Source organism: Stegodyphus dumicola, chromosome X2 (genome assembly GCF_044657685.1).
Source record: "Stegodyphus dumicola isolate Sdum_Otavi_A_Nest chromosome X2, ASM4465768v1".
In the NCBI taxonomy this organism is placed as follows: Eukaryota; Metazoa; Arthropoda; class Arachnida; order Araneae; family Eresidae; genus Stegodyphus; species Stegodyphus dumicola.
In genome coordinates, this window is record NC_140781.1 from 55,443,437 (window position 1) to 55,459,771 (window position 16,335).

At 33.7% G+C, this 16,335-nt stretch overlaps 1 protein-coding gene across 2 annotated transcripts in view; it reads right to left on the reverse strand.

Annotated features, from left to right (window-relative positions):
* LOC118193082 (transcription elongation factor B polypeptide 3-like) overlaps positions 1-16,335 on the reverse strand; it is a 242,034-nt gene that overhangs the window by 146,780 nt on the left and 78,919 nt on the right. The window lies entirely within an intron of this gene.

Sequence of the window (16,335 nt, forward strand, 5' to 3'; positions counted from 1 at the left end):
AAGATGTTTTCGAGATCCCTTGCTGAATTGTCATTGGGTGTTGTTAAGTGCTTCAGAATGGGATTTAAGTTTTAAAGAATGAGAAAGAATTTTTTTTTTTTTTTTTTTTGGTTACAAGGTATTATTATTTTGCCTTATCAAGAGGAAGATTTCAAAGATGATTTACTTTATGGCTAGCTTAAAATATAAATTGTTATCCTGTTGAATATTTATTTTGGTTATTGATTCTAATGAAGTTTGGTTTTTTGGATATTTTTGACAGCCAATGGCTCCTAAAGAATTGCAGAAAATCTGCTTTGTTCAAGAAACTTTGATACAGAGATATTCCAAAACATTTTTGGTTTTTTTAACAATTTGAACCCCCCCCCCCAATTTTAAAATAAAAAGTTCCAGTGAGAATTAAGTTTCCTTTAAAATAAATCATTAAACTGTTCATTACATATAATTTTTGTCTACTTTCACATTATGAAGTGAATTTTAATATACTGCTAGCAGCAACTCATATATTTTTAGCATGAAATGGGGAAAAATGCAACATTTTTTTATGTAACTTTCACACTCAGGACCACTGGAGAAAGATTCATTATTCCTTTCCATCACAGTTCTGGTGAACATTAAGAAAAGCTTTGACATTTTAATAAAAACAAAAATTCATGTTTTTAAATCATTCAGTATGGCACTATGATAGGCAAATCAATTGTTCAACATAGCAAAAATTGCTGCAAGGCTTGTATTTAGGTCTGGGGTGACCATAAACCTTGTTAATTTTTTACTACGTAACCCTAAATATTTGTGAAAGCAAATTTTCCCTACCTATTTAATATCACATAATGGAAATTTATTTTTTGTGAAAATAATGCAAGTCTGCATTTTGAAATGTGTTAGGCATGGGAGGGGGAATTGTGCAAGTTATGTTCTTAGAAGCAAAGTCATTCAAGTTAAATCAGTTTTTACAGTTGCTCCTTTAATTCATCCAGCCAATGTATATTCAGTTTTACCATCATCTCTCCCCCCCTCTTTGTTCTAATTTTTTTTCTTTGAAAAAATGATTGTTTTCTACCATCATATAACATTAAACCTTTTAATTTTTAAATAATGACAAAGTAACAACTTTTGCAAAACAGAAGTACATTACAAATTTTACTTATGATAATTGATTATATCACACTGATTGCTTGCATACAACAGCTAAAATATTGCCTGTCTCTTACCTCTAGATGCTTCAAATATTCCCCAATAAAATGGAAAATTTAACAAAAATCATTTATTTTTTCAGCTCATTTATTAAGCGACTGTTATTTCACCACTGCATCATAGCAATGATAAAATCTAATTACCTCGTATGCGCTCAATACATATTTTTTATGACTGCTTATGAGTACAGAGACTATCTTGATATGGTGTGCTCTTTTCTCATTACTAGGCCTCATGTTCATAGGTTCAGCATACTATTTTTATGTGCAAGTCTGGCCATATCCTACTCTAAAGTTATACTTCTACCCCCATAAGGAAGTGGTCTCAGATTCAAATTGCATGCCAGCCGAATGCACAACCTGAAAGCAACTAACAGGCTGCATTTTTTTTTTTAAACCAAAGGCATTTTTAGTACACAGGTGCTACTTGTCTCAAATCTCACTTTTTGCTTGTATCACTTTTCAAATGTTGTCATGAAAATTATTTGCCATGTATAAAACAATATAGCAAATAAAAAATATACGGCAATATAAAATAAAAGGATATCGTGGAGAAACTTTATCACCACATATTATTTTAAAAAAATAATAGTGATTATAAGCAAATGAAAGACAACATTTAACACTTTATTGAGAATTCTAATTCCAGTATAAAATAGTATTTTTAAATTGCATGTGCTTATTTTTTTGCTACTTGGCAAAGTGTGCGTTTCTTTTTTTTTTAAATTTAATCTGCCTGTCAGTGATTAAGTGACTTAAAGTTCTTATCTCTTTAGTTAAGACGCATGAAATTACACTAGCTAGATTTATTTAAAATAATATATATTTTTTCCTTTTTTTTAATAACTATAAAGCAGTTCTGTAAACGAGATAGAAATTATGCTTCAGATTTGGTGCCTTGAGATGTGGATGAGATGAAGCAATGATATGCGTTTTATATGTTCACATACGTTGCTTTTGCTCAATCACATTTTGGGCTTATTTTCATTGCGTATTGAGAGATAACTGATGTCCTCAGCCGATATGCAAGTACCGAAGATGGGGATAAAGCTATGTGGATAAGTAACAAGTAATTTGTTTGTCTCATTTTAGTGGAAATAGGTTTTGATTTTTCTTTTTTGAGAAAATAATGAAATCATTTTTCAGGCATCAGATATTCTACAAATTACACAGAAATACTAGCTTGACTTGAATGCCAACAGATATGGGAGACTAGGACCAGCATTCATTTTTTACATTCGCAAATTACATTTCTCTTCCTCACATTTTTGGATTAATTTCATCTTGTATGCCTGGAGATAAGTACTAAGTACTACATGGCTGGACAACAAGCGAGTTCTCAGATGAGGATCAGTACTCCTTACTGTTGCAGGTAACAGACAAGTACAGAAAAGGTTAGTTCCAGTTTCAGGATGAGAAACATGTACTACATTCTTTGCTTTCGTTCAATTAAAACAAATTTTTCTTTTCCAGCAATGAAGAAATCTAAATTTCAGACAAGGCATATTCTGCCAACATGAGAAGAATTCTAGTTCAACTTCGTTCCCTTGAGATATGTCTGAGCAGGACCAGTTATGTGCGTTCTGTGTATTCACATAGCTGGTTTTGCTCATTCATATTTCGGGGTTGCATTCAACTTGTATGCATAGATCACTGCAGTCTTTTGTATTTTAGGTGCCAAGACCAGTAGAAAACACTTTAGTTCCAGTTTGAGGATAGGAAACATGTACTACATTCTTTGCTTTAATTTAATTAAAACATTTTTTTTTTTTTTTTCCTTTTTCAGGAAGAAGAAAACTAAATTTCAGACAAGACATATTTTGACAACAAGAGAAGAATTCTAGTTCAAATTCGTTACCTTGAGATATGCCTGAGCGGAACCAGTTATGTGTGTTTGGTATATTTACAAAGCAGGTTTTGTTCATTCATATTTCGGGGTTGCTTTCAACTTGCATGCACAGATAACTGCAGTCTTTAGTGTTTTAGGTGCCAAGACAAGAAGACAACATTCTAGTTCCAGTTTGAGAATAGGAAACATGTACTACATTCTTTGATTTCTTTTAATTATTTTTTTTTTCTTTTCCAGGAAGAAAAAGCTAAATTTCAAACAAAACCTATTCTGTCAACAAGAGGGCAATTCTAGTTCAAATTCGTTCCCTTGAGATATCGGTGAGCGGGATCGGTTACGTGTGTTTTGTATATTTACATACCCACATTCGTTCATTCATATTTCGGGGTTGCTTTCAACTTACATGCATGGACAACTGCAGTCTTTACTGTTTTAGGTGCCAAGACCACTAGACAACACTTTGAGTCCAATTTGAGAAAAAGAAATATGTATATTCATTGGTTTGTTTTAATTAAAACAATTTTTTTCCAGCTAAGCATAAAACTATATTTCACCTAAGATGTATTGTGTAAAACAGATAAAAATTCTACTTCAGATTTGGTGCCTAGAGATGTGGATGAGATGAAGCAATGATATGTGTTTTATATGTTCACATACATTGCTTTCGCTCAATCATATTTTGGGTTTATTTTCATCGTGCATCCAGAGATAACTGATGTCCTCAGCTGATATACAACTACTAAAGATGGGGACAATGCTATGTGGATAAGTAACAGGTAATTGTGTCACATTTTAGTTAAAATAGAATTTTTTTCCATTTTCAGGAAATAGTGAAATTATTTTTCAGGCATGAGATACTCTACGAATTACAGAGAAATACTAGTTTGACTTGAATGGCTACAGACGTGGGAGTCAGGACCAACATGCATTTCCTACATTTGCAAATTACATTTCTCTTTCTCACATTTTTGGATTAATTTCATCTTGTATGCCTGGAGATAAGTACTAAGTTTTACATGGCTGTACAACAAGTGAGTGCTCGGATGAGGATGAGTACCCCTTACTGTTTTAGGTAACAGACAAATACACAACAGGTTAGTTCCAGTTTCAGGATGAGAAACATGGACTACATTCTTTGCTTTCTTTTAATTAAAAAATTTTTTTCTTTTCCAGCAAGATGAAAACTAAATTTTAGACAAGACATTCTGTCAACAAGAGGACAAGACCAGTAGACAACACTTTAGTTCCAGTTTGAAAATAGGTAACATGTACTACATTCTTTGCTTTCGTTCAATTAAAACAAATTTTTCTTTTCCAGCAAAGAAGAAATCTAAATTTCAGACAAGGCATATTCTGCCAACACGAGGAGAATTCTAGTTCAAATTTGTACCCTTGAGATATGAATGAACGGACCAGTTACGTGTGTTTTGTATATTCACATAGGTGGTTTTGTTCATTCATATTTCGGGGTTGCATTCAACTTGTATGCATAGATCAGTGCAGTCTTTCGTATTTTGGGTGCCAGGACCAGTAGAAAACACGTTAGTTCCAGTTCGAGGATAGGAAACAGGTACTACATTCTTTGCTTTCTTTTAATTAAAACATTTTTTTTTTTTTTTTTCTTTTTCAGGAAGAAGAAAAGTAAATTTCAGACATGACATATTTTCAACAAGAGAAGAATTCTAGTTCAAATTCGTTATCTTGAGATATGTGTGAGGGGAACCAGTAATGTGTGTTTGGAATATTCACTAAGCAGGTTTTGTTCATTCATATTTTGGGGTTGCTTTCAACTTGCATGCATGGACAACTGCAGTCTTTACTGTTTTAGGTGCCAAGACCACTAGACAACACTTTGAGTCCAAATTGAGAAAAAAGAAATATGTATATTCATTGGTTTGTTTTAATTAAAACAATTTTTTTCCAGCTAAGCTTAAAACTATATTTCACCTAAGATGTATTGTGTAAACCAGATAAAAATTCTACTTCAGATTTGGTGCCTAGAGATGTGGATGAGATGAAGCAATGATATGTGTTTTATATGTTCACATACATTGCTTTCGCTCAATCATATTTTGGGCTTATTTTCATCGTGCAACCAGAGATAACTGACGTCCTCAGCTGATATACAACTACTAAAGATGGGCACAATGCCATGTGGATAAGTAACAGGTAATTGTTGTGTCTCATTTTAGTTAAAATAGAATTTTTTTCCATTTTCAGGAAATAGTGAAATTATTTTTCAGGCATGAGATACTCTACGAATTACAGAGAAATACTAGTTTGACTTGAATGGCTACAGATGCGGGAGACTAGGACCAGCAATCATTTCCTACATTCGCAAATTACATTTCTCTTTCTCACATTTTTGGATTAATTTCATCTTGTATGCCTGGAAATAAGTACTAAGTACTACATGGCTGTACAACAAGTGAGTGCTCGGATGAGGATGAGTACCCTTTACTGTTTTAGGTAACAGACAAATACACAACAGGTTAGTTCTAGTTTCGGGATGAGAAACATGGACTACATTCTTTGCTTTCTTTTAATTAAAAAAATTTTTTCTTTTCCAGCAAGAAGAAAACTGAATTTTAGACAAGACATTCTGTCAACAAGAGGACAAGACCAGTAGACAACACTTTAGTTCCAGTTTGAAAATAGGTAACATGTACTACATTCTTTGCTTTCGTTCAATTAAAACAAATTTTTCTTTTCCAGCAAAGAAGAAATCTAAATTTCAGACAAGGCATATTCTGCCAACACGAGGAGAATTCTAGTTCAAATTCGTACCCTTGAGATATGAATGAACGGACCAGTTATGTGTGTTTTGTATATTCACATAGGTGGTTTTGTTCATTCATATTTCGGGGTTGCATTCAACTTGTATGCATAGATCACTGCAGTCTTTCGTATTTTGGGTGCCAGGACCAGTAGAAAACACGTTAGTTCCAGTTCGAGGATAGGAAACATGTACTACATTCTTTGCTTTCTTTTAATTAAAAAATATTTTTTTTTTTTTTCTTTTTCAGGAAGAAGAAAAGTAAATTTCAGACATGACATATTTTCAACAGGAGAAGAATTCTAGTTCAAATTCGTTATCTTGAGATATGCGTGAGGGGAACCAGTTATGTGTGTTTGGAATATTCACTAAGCAGGTTTTGTTCATTCATATTTTGGGGTTGCTTTGAACTTGCATGCATGGGACAACTGCAGTCTTTACTGTTTTAGGTGCCAAGACCACTAGACAACACTTTGAGTCCAAATTGAGAAAAAGAAATATGTATATTCATTGGTTTGTTTTAATTAAAACAATTTTTTTCCAGCTAAGCTTAAAACTATATTTCACCTAAGATGTATTGTGTAAACCAGATAAAAATTCTACTTCAGATTTGGTGCCTAGAGATGTGGATGAGATGAAGCAATGATATGTGTTTTATATGTTCACATACATTGCTTTCGCTCAATCATATTTTGGGCTTATTTTCATCGTGCATCCAGAGATAACTGATGTCCTCAGCTGATATACAACTACTAAAGATGGGCACAATGCCATGTGGATAAGTAACAGGTAATTCTTGTGTCTCATTTTAGTTAAAATAGAATTTTTTTCCATTTTCAGGAAATAGTGAAATTATTTTTCAGGCATGAGATACTCTACGAATTACAGAGAAATACTTGTTTGACTTGAATGGCTACAGATGCGGGAGACTAGGACCAGCAATCATTTCCTACATTCGCAAATTACATTTCTCTTTCTCACATTTTTGGATTAATTTCATCTTGTATGTCTGGAGATAAGTACTAAGTACTACATAGCTGTACAACAAGCGAGTGCTCGGATGAGGATGAGTACCCCTTACTGTTTTAGGTAACAGACAAATACACAACAGGTTAGTTCCAGTTTCAGGATGAGAAACATGGACTACATTCTTTGCTTTCTTTTAATTAAAATTTTTTTTTCTTTTCCAGCAAGAAGAAAACTAAATTTTAGGCAAGACATTCTGTCAACAAGAGGACAAGACCAGTAGACAACACTTTAGTTCCAGTTTGAAAATAGGTAACATGTACTACATTCTTTGCTTTCGTTCAATTAAAACAAATTTTTCTTTTCCAGCAAAGAAGAAATCTAAATTTCAGACAAGGCATATTCTGCCAACACGAGGAGAATTCTAGTTCAAATTCGTACCCTTGAGATATGAATGAACGGACCAGTTACGTGTGTTTTCTATATTCACATAGGTGGTTTTGTTCATTCATATTTCGGGGTTGCATTCAACTTGTATGCATAGATCACTGCAGTCTTTCGTATTTTGGGTGCCAGGACCAGTAGAAAACACGTTAGTTCCAGTTCGAGGATAGGAAACATGTACTACATTCTTTGCTTTCTTTTAATTAAAACATTTTTTTTTTTTTTCTTTTTCAGGAAGAAGAAAAGTAAATTTCAGACATGACATATTTTCAACAAGAGAAGAATTCTAGTTCAAATTCGTTATCTTGAGATATGCGTGAGGGGAACCAGTTATGTATGTTTGGAATATTCACTAAGCAGGTTTTGTTCATTCATATTTTGGGGTTGCTTTCAACTTGCATGCATGGACAACTGCAGTCTTTACTGTTTTAGGTGCCAAGACCACTAGACAACACTTTGAGTCCAAATTGAGAAAAAGAAATATGTATATTCATTGGTTTGTTTTAATTAAAACAATTTTTTTCCAGCTAAGCTTAAAACTATATTTCACCTAAGATGTATTGTGTAAACCAGATAAAAATTCTACTTCAGATTTGGTGCCTAGAGATGTGGATGAGATGAAGCAATGATATGTGTTTTATATGTTCACATACATTGCTTTCGCTCAATCATATTTTGGGCTTATTTTCATCGTGCATCCAGAGATAACTGATGTCCTCAGCTGATATACAACTACTAAAGATGGGCACAATGCCATGTGGATAAGTAACAGGTAATTCTTGTGTCTCCTTTTAGTTAAAATAGAATTTTTTTCCATTTTCAGGAAATAGTGAAATTATTTTTCAGGCATGAGATACTCTACGAATTACAGAGAAATACTAGTTTGACTTGAATGGCTACAGATGCGGGAGACTAGGACCAGCAATCATTTCCTACATTCGCAAATTACATTTCTCTTTCTCACATTTTTGGATTAATTTCATCTTGTATGTCTGGAGATAAGTACTAAGTACTACATTGCTGTACAACAAGTGAGTGCTCGGATGAGGATGAGTACCCCTTACTGTTTTAGGTAACAGACAAATACACAACAGGTTAGTTCCAGTTTCAGGATGAGAAACATGGACTACATTCTTTGCTTTCTTTTAATTAAAATTTTTTTTTCTTTTCCAGCAAGAAGAAAACTAAATTTTAGGCAAGACATTCTGTCAACAAGAGGACAAGACCAGTAGACAACACTTTAGTTCCAGTTTGAAAATAGGTAACATGTACTACATTCTTTGCTTTCGTTCAATTAAAACAAATTTTTCTTTTCCAGCAAAGAAGAAATCTAAATTTCAGACAAGGCATATTCTGCCAACACGAGGAGAATTCTAGTTCAAATTCGTACCCTTGAGATATGAATGAACGGACCAGTTACGTGTGTTTTCTATATTCACATAGGTGGTTTTGTTCATTCATATTTCGGGGTTGCATTCAACTTGTATGCATAGATCACTGCAGTCTTTCGTATTTTGGGTGCCAGGACCAGTAGAAAACACGTTAGTTCCAGTTCGAGGATAGGAAACATGTACTACATTCTTTGCTTTCTTTTAATTAAAACATTTTTTTTTTTTTTCTTTTTCAGGAAGAAGAAAAGTAAATTTCAGACATGACATATTTTCAACAAGAGAAGAATTCTAGTTCAAATTCGTTATCTTGAGATATGCGTGAGGGGAACCAGTTATGTATGTTTGGAATATTCACTAAGCAGGTTTTGTTCATTCATATTTTGGGGTTGCTTTCAACTTGCATGCATGGACAACTGCAGTCTTTACTGTTTTAGGTGCCAAGACCACTAGACAACACTTTGAGTCCAAATTGAGAAAAAGAAATATGTATATTCATTGGTTTGTTTTAATTAAAACAATTTTTTTCCAGCTAAGCTTAAAACTATATTTCACCTAAGATGTATTGTGTAAACCAGATAAAAATTCTACTTCAGATTTGGTGCCTAGAGATGTGGATGAGATGAAGCAATGATATGTGTTTTATATGTTCACATACATTGCTTTCGCTCAATCATATTTTGGGCTTATTTTCATCGTGCATCCAGAGATAACTGATGTCCTCAGCTGATATACAACTACTAAAGATGGGCACAATGCCATGTGGATAAGTAACAGGTAATTCTTGTGTCTCCTTTTAGTTAAAATAGAATTTTTTTCCATTTTCAGGAAATAGTGAAATTATTTTTCAGGCATGAGATACTCTACGAATTACAGAGAAATACTAGTTTGACTTGAATGGCTACAGATGCGGGAGACTAGGACCAGCAATCATTTCCTACATTCGCAAATTACATTTCTCTTTCTCACATTTTTGGATTAATTTCATCTTGTATGTCTGGAGATAAGTACTAAGTACTACATTGCTGTACAACAAGTGAGTGCTCGGATGAGGATGAGTACCCCTTACTGTTTTAGGTAACAGACAAATACACAACAGGTTAGTTCCAGTTTCAGGATGAGAAACATGGACTACATTCTTTGCTTTCTTTTAATTAAAAAAATTTTTTCTTTTCCAGCAAGAAGAAAACTAAATTTTAGGCAAGACATTCTGTCAACAAGAGGACAAGACCAGTAGACAACACTTTAGTTCCAGTTTGAAAATAGGTAACATGTACTACATTCTTTGCTTTCGTTCAATTAAAACAAATTTTTCTTTTCCAGCAAAGAAGAAATCTAAATTTCAGACAAGGCATATTCTGCCAACACGAGGAGAATTCTAGTTCAAATTTGTACCCTTGAGATATGAATGAACGGACCAGTTACGTGTGTTTTGTATATTCACATAGGTGGTTTTGTTCATTCATATTTCGGGGTTGCATTCAACTTGTATGCATAGATCACTGCAGTCTTTCGTATTTTGGGTGCCAGGACCAGTAGAAAACACGTTAGTTCCAGTTCGAGGATAGGAAACAGGTACTACATTCTTTGCTTTCTTTTAATTAAAATATTTTTTTTTTTTTTCTTTTTCAGGAAGAAGAAAAGTAAATTTCAGACATGACATATTTTCAACAAGAGAAGAATTCTAGTTCAAATTCGTTATCTTGAGATATGCGTGAGGGGAACCAGTTATGTGTGTTTGGAATATTCACTAAGCAGGTTTTGTTCATTCATATTTTGGGGTTGCTTTGAACTTGCATGCATGGACAACTGCAGTCTTTACTGTTTTAGGTGCCAAGACCACTAGACAACACTTTGAGTCCAAATTGAAAAAAAGAAATATGTATATTCATTGGTTTGTTTTAATTAAAACAATTTTTTTCCAGCTAAGCTTAAAACTATATTTCACCTAAGATGTATTGTGTAAACCAGATAAAAATTCTACTTCAGATTTGGTGCCTAGAGATGTGGATGAGATGAAGCAATGATATGTGTTTTATATGTTCACATACATTGCTTTCGCTCAATCATATTTTGGGCTTATTTTCATCGTGCATCCAGAGATAACTGATGTCCTCAGCTGATATACAACTACTAAAGATGGGCACAATGCCATGTGGATAAGTAACAGGTAATTCTTGTGTCTCATTTTAGTTAAAATAGAATTTTTTTCCATTTTCAGGAAATAGTGAAATTATTTTTCAGGCATGAGATACTCTACGAATTACAGAGAAATACTTGTTTGACTTGAATGGCTACAGATGCGGGAGACTAGGACCAGCAATCATTTCCTACATTCGCAAATTACATTTCTCTTTCTCACATTTTTGGATTAATTTCATCTTGTATGTCTGGAGATAAGTACTAAGTACTACATGGCTGTACAACAAGTGAGTGCTCGGATGAGGATGAGTACCCCTTACTGTTTTAGGTAACAGACAAATACACAACAGGTTAGTTCCAGTTTCAGGATGAGAAACATGGACTACATTCTTTGCTTTCTTTTAATTAAAAAATTTTTTCTTTTCCAGCAAGAAGAAAACTAAATTTTAGGCAAGACATTCTGTCAACAAGAGGACAAGACCAGTAGACAACACTTTAGTTCCAGTTTGAAAATAGGTAACATGTACTACATTCTTTGCTTTCGTTCAATTAAAACAAATTTTTCTTTTCCAGCAAAGAAGAAATCTAAATTTCAGACAAGGCATATTCTGCCAACACGAGGAGAATTCTAGTTCAAATTTGTACCCTTGAGATATGAATGAACGGACCAGTTACGTGTGTTTTGTATATTCACATAGGTGGTTTTGTTCATTCATATTTCGGGGTTGCATTCAACTTGTATGCATAGATCACTGCAGTCTTTCGTATTTTGGGTGCCAGGACCAGTAGAAAACACGTTAGTTCCAGTTCGAGGATAGGAAACAGGTACTACATTCTTTGCTTTCTTTTAATTAAAACATTTTTTTTTTTTTTTCTTTTTCAGGAAGAAGAAAAGTAAATTTCAGACATGACATATTTTCAACAAGAGAAGAATTCTAGTTCAAATTCGTTATCTTGAGATATGCGTGAGGGGAACCAGTTATGTGTGTTTGGAATATTCACTAAGCAGGTTTTGTTCATTCATATTTTGGGGTTGCTTTGAACTTGAATGCATGGACAACTGCAGTCTTTACTGTTTTAGGTGCCAAGACCACTAGACAACACTTTGAGTCCAAATTGAAAAAAAGAAATATGTATATTCATTGGTTTGTTTTAATTAAAACAATTTTTTTCCAGCTAAGCTTAAAACTATATTTCACCTAAGATGTATTGTGTAAACCAGATAAAAATTCTACTTCAGATTTGGTGCCTAGAGATGTGGATGAGATGAAGCAATGATATGTGTTTTATATGTTCACATACATTGCTTTCGCTCAATCATATTTTGGGCTTATTTTCATCGTGCATCCAGAGATAACTGATGTCCTCAGCTGATATACAACTACTAAAGATGGGCACAATGCCATGTGGATAAGTAACAGGTAATTCTTGTGTCTCATTTTAGTTAAAATAGAATTTTTTTCCATTTTCAGGAAATAGTGAAATTATTTTTCAGGCATGAGATACTCTACGAATTACAGAGAAATACTAGTTTGACTTGAATGGCTACAGATGCGGGAGACTAGGACCAGCAATCATTTCCTACATTCGCAAATTACATTTCTCTTTCTCACATTTTTGGATTAATTTCATCTTGTATGCCTGGAGATAAGTACTAAGTACTACATGGCTGTACAACAAGTGAGTGCTCGGATAAGGATGAGTACCCCTTACTGTTTTAGGTAACAGACAAATACACAACAGGTTAGGTCCAGTTTCAGGATGAGAAACATGGACTACATCCTTTGCTTTCTTTTAATTAAAAAATTTTTTTCTTTTCCAGCAAGAAGAAAACTAAATTTTAGACAAGACAGTCTGTCAACAAGAGGACAAGACCAGTAGACAACACTTTAGTTCCAGTTTGAAAATAGGTAACATGTACTACATTCTTTGCTTTCGTTCAATTAAAACAAATTTTTCTTTTCCAGCAAAGAAGAAATCTAAATTTCAGACAAGGCATATTCTGCCAACACGAGGAGAATTCTAGTTCAAATTCGTACCCTTGAGATATGAATGAACGGACCATTTACGTGTGTTTTGTATATTCACATAGGTGGTTTTGTTCATTCATAATTCGGGGTTGCATTCAACTTGTATGCATAGATCACTGCAGTCTTTCGTATTTTGGGTGCCAGGACCAGTAGAAAACACGTTAGTTCCAGTTCGAGGATAGGAAACAGGTACTACATTCTTTGCTTTCTTTTAATTAAAACATTTTTTTTTTTTCTTTTTCAGGAAGAAGAAAAGTAAATTTCAGACATGACATATTTTCAACAAGAGAAGAATTCTAGTTCAAATTCTTTATCTTGAGATATGCGTGAGGGGAACCAGTTATGTGTGTTTGGAATATTCACTAAGCAGGTTTTGTTCATTCATATTTTGGGGTTGCTTTCAACTTGCATGCATGGACAACTGCAGTCTTTACTGTTTTAGGTGCCAAGACCACTAGACAACACTTTGAGTCCAAATTGAGAAAAAGAAATATGTATATTCATTGGTTTGTTTTAATTAAAACAATTTTTTTCCAGCTAAGCTTAAAACTATATTTCACCTAAGATGTATTGTGTAAACCAGATAAAAATTCTACTTCAGATTTGGTGCCTAGAGATGTGGATGACATGAAGCAATGATATGTGTTTTATATGTTCACATACATTGCTTTCGCTCAATCATATTTTGGGCTTATTTTCATCGTGCATCCAGAGATAACTGATGTCCTCAGCTGATATACAACTACTAAAGATGGGCACAATGCCATGTGGATAAGTAACAGGTAATTCTTGTGTCTCATCTTAGTTAAAATAGAATTTTTTTCCATTTTCAGGAAATAGTGAAATTATTTTTCAGGCATGAGATACTCTACGAATTACAGAGAAATACTTGTTTGACTTGAATGGCTACAGATGCGGGAGACTAGGACCAGCAATCATTTCCTACATTCGCAAATTACATTTCTCTTTCTCACATTTTTGGATTAATTTCATCTTGTATGTCTGGAGATAAGTACTAAGTACTACATGGCTGTACAACAAGTGAGTGCTCGGATGAGGATGAGTACCCCTTACTGTTTTAGGTAACAGACAAATACACAACAGGTTAGTTCCAGTTTCAGGATGAGAAACATGGACTACATTCTTTGCTTTCTTTTAATTAAAAAAATTTTTTCTTTTCCAGCAAGAAGAAAACTAAATTTTAGGCAAGACATTCTGTCAACAAGAGGACAAGACCAGTAGACAACACTTTAGTTCCAGTTTGAAAATAGGTAACATGTACTACATTCTTTGCTTTCGTTCAATTAAAACAAATTTTTCTTTTCCAGCAAAGAAGAAATCTAAATTTCAGACAAGGCATATTCTGCCAACACGAGGAGAATTCTAGTTCAAATTTGTACCCTTGAGATATGAATGAACGGACCAGTTACGTGTGTTTTGTATATTCACATAGGTGGTTTTGTTCATTCATATTTCGGGGTTGCATTCAACTTGTATGCATAGATCACTGCAGTCTTTCGTATTTTGGGTGCCAGGACCAGTAGAAAACACGTTAGTTCCAGTTCGAGGATAGGAAACAGGTACTACATTCTTTGCTTTCTTTTAATTAAAACATTTTTTTTTTCTTTTTCTTTTTCAGGAAGAAGAAAAGTAAATTTCAGACATGACATATTTTCAACAAGAGAAGAATTCTAGTTCAAATTCGTTATCTTGAGATATGCGTGAGGGGAACCAGTTATGTGTGTTTGGAATATTCACTAAGCAGGTTTTGTTCATTCATATTTTGGGGTTGCTTTGAACTTGCATGCATGGACAACTGCAGTCTTTACTGTTTTAGGTGCCAAGACCACTAGACAACACTTTGAGTCCAAATTGAGAAAAAGAAATATGTATATTCATTGGTTTGTTTTAATTAAAACAATTTTTTTCCAGCTAAGCTTAAAACTATATTTCACCTAAGATGTATTGTGTAAACCAGATAAAAATTCTACTTCAGATTTGGTGCCTAGAGATGTGGATGAGATGAAGCAATGATATGTGTTTTATATGTTCACATACATTGCTTTCGCTCAATCATATTTTGGGCTTATTTTCATCGTGCATCCAGAGATAACTGATGTCCTCAGCTGATATACAACTACTAAAGATGGGCACAATGCCATGTGGATAAGTAACAGGTAATTCTTGTGTCTCATTTTAGTTAAAATAGAATTTTTTTCCATTTTCAGGAAATAGTGAAATTATTTTTCAGGCATGAGATACTCTACGAATTACAGAGAAATACTAGTTTGACTTGAATGGCTACAGATGCGGGAGACTAGGACCAGCAATCATTTCCTACATTCGCAAATTACATTTCTCTTTCTCACATTTTTGGATTAATTTCATCTTGTATGCCTGGAGATAAGTACTAAGTACTACATGGCTGTACAACAAGTGAGTGCTCGGATAAGGATGAGTACCCCTTACTGTTTTAGGTAACAGACAAATACACAACAGGTTAGTTCCAGTTTCAGGATGAGAAACATGGACTACATTCTTTGCTTTCTTTTAATTAAAAAAATTTTTTCTTTTCCAGCAAGAAGAAAACTAAATTTTAGGCAAGACATTCTGTCAACAAGAGGACAAGACCAGTAGACAACACTTTAGTTCCAGTTTGAAAATAGGTAACATGTACTACATTCTTTGCTTTCGTTCAATTAAAACAAATTTTTCTTTTCCAGCAAAGAAGAAATCTAAATTTCAGACAAGGCATATTCTGCCAACACGAGGAGAATTCTAGTTCAAATTTGTACCCTTGAGATATGAATGAACGGACCAGTTACGTGTGTTTTGTATATTCACATAGGTGGTTTTGTTCATTCATATTTCGGGGTTGCATTCAACTTGTATGCATAGATCACTGCAGTCTTTCGTATTTTGGGTGCCAGGACCAGTAGAAAACACGTTAGTTCCACTTCGAGGATAGGAAACAGGTACTACATTCTTTGCTTTCTTTTAATTAAAACATTTTTTTTTTTTTTTTTTTTCTTTTTCAGGAAGAAGAAAAGTAAATTTCAGACATGACATATTTTCAACAAGAGAAGAATTCTAGTTCAAATTCGTTATCTTGAGATATGCGTGAGGGGAACCAGTTATGTGTGTTTGGAATATTCACTAAGCAGGTTTTGTTCATTCATATTTTGGGGTTGCTTTGAACTTGCATGCATGGACAACTGCAGTCTTTACTGTTTTAGGTGCCAAGACCACTAGACAACACTTTGAGTCCAAATTGAAAAAAAGAAATATGTATATTCATTGGTTTGTTTTAATTAAAACAATTTTTTTCCAGCTAAGCTTAAAACTATATTTCACCTAAGATGTATTGTGTAAACCAGATAAAAATTCTACTTCAGATTTGGTGCCTAGAGATGTGGATGAGATGAAGCAATGATATGTGTTTTATATGTTCACATACATTGCTTTCGCTCAATCATATTTTGGGCTTATTTTCATCATGCATCCAGAGATAACTGATGTCCTCAGCTGATATACAACTACTAAAGAT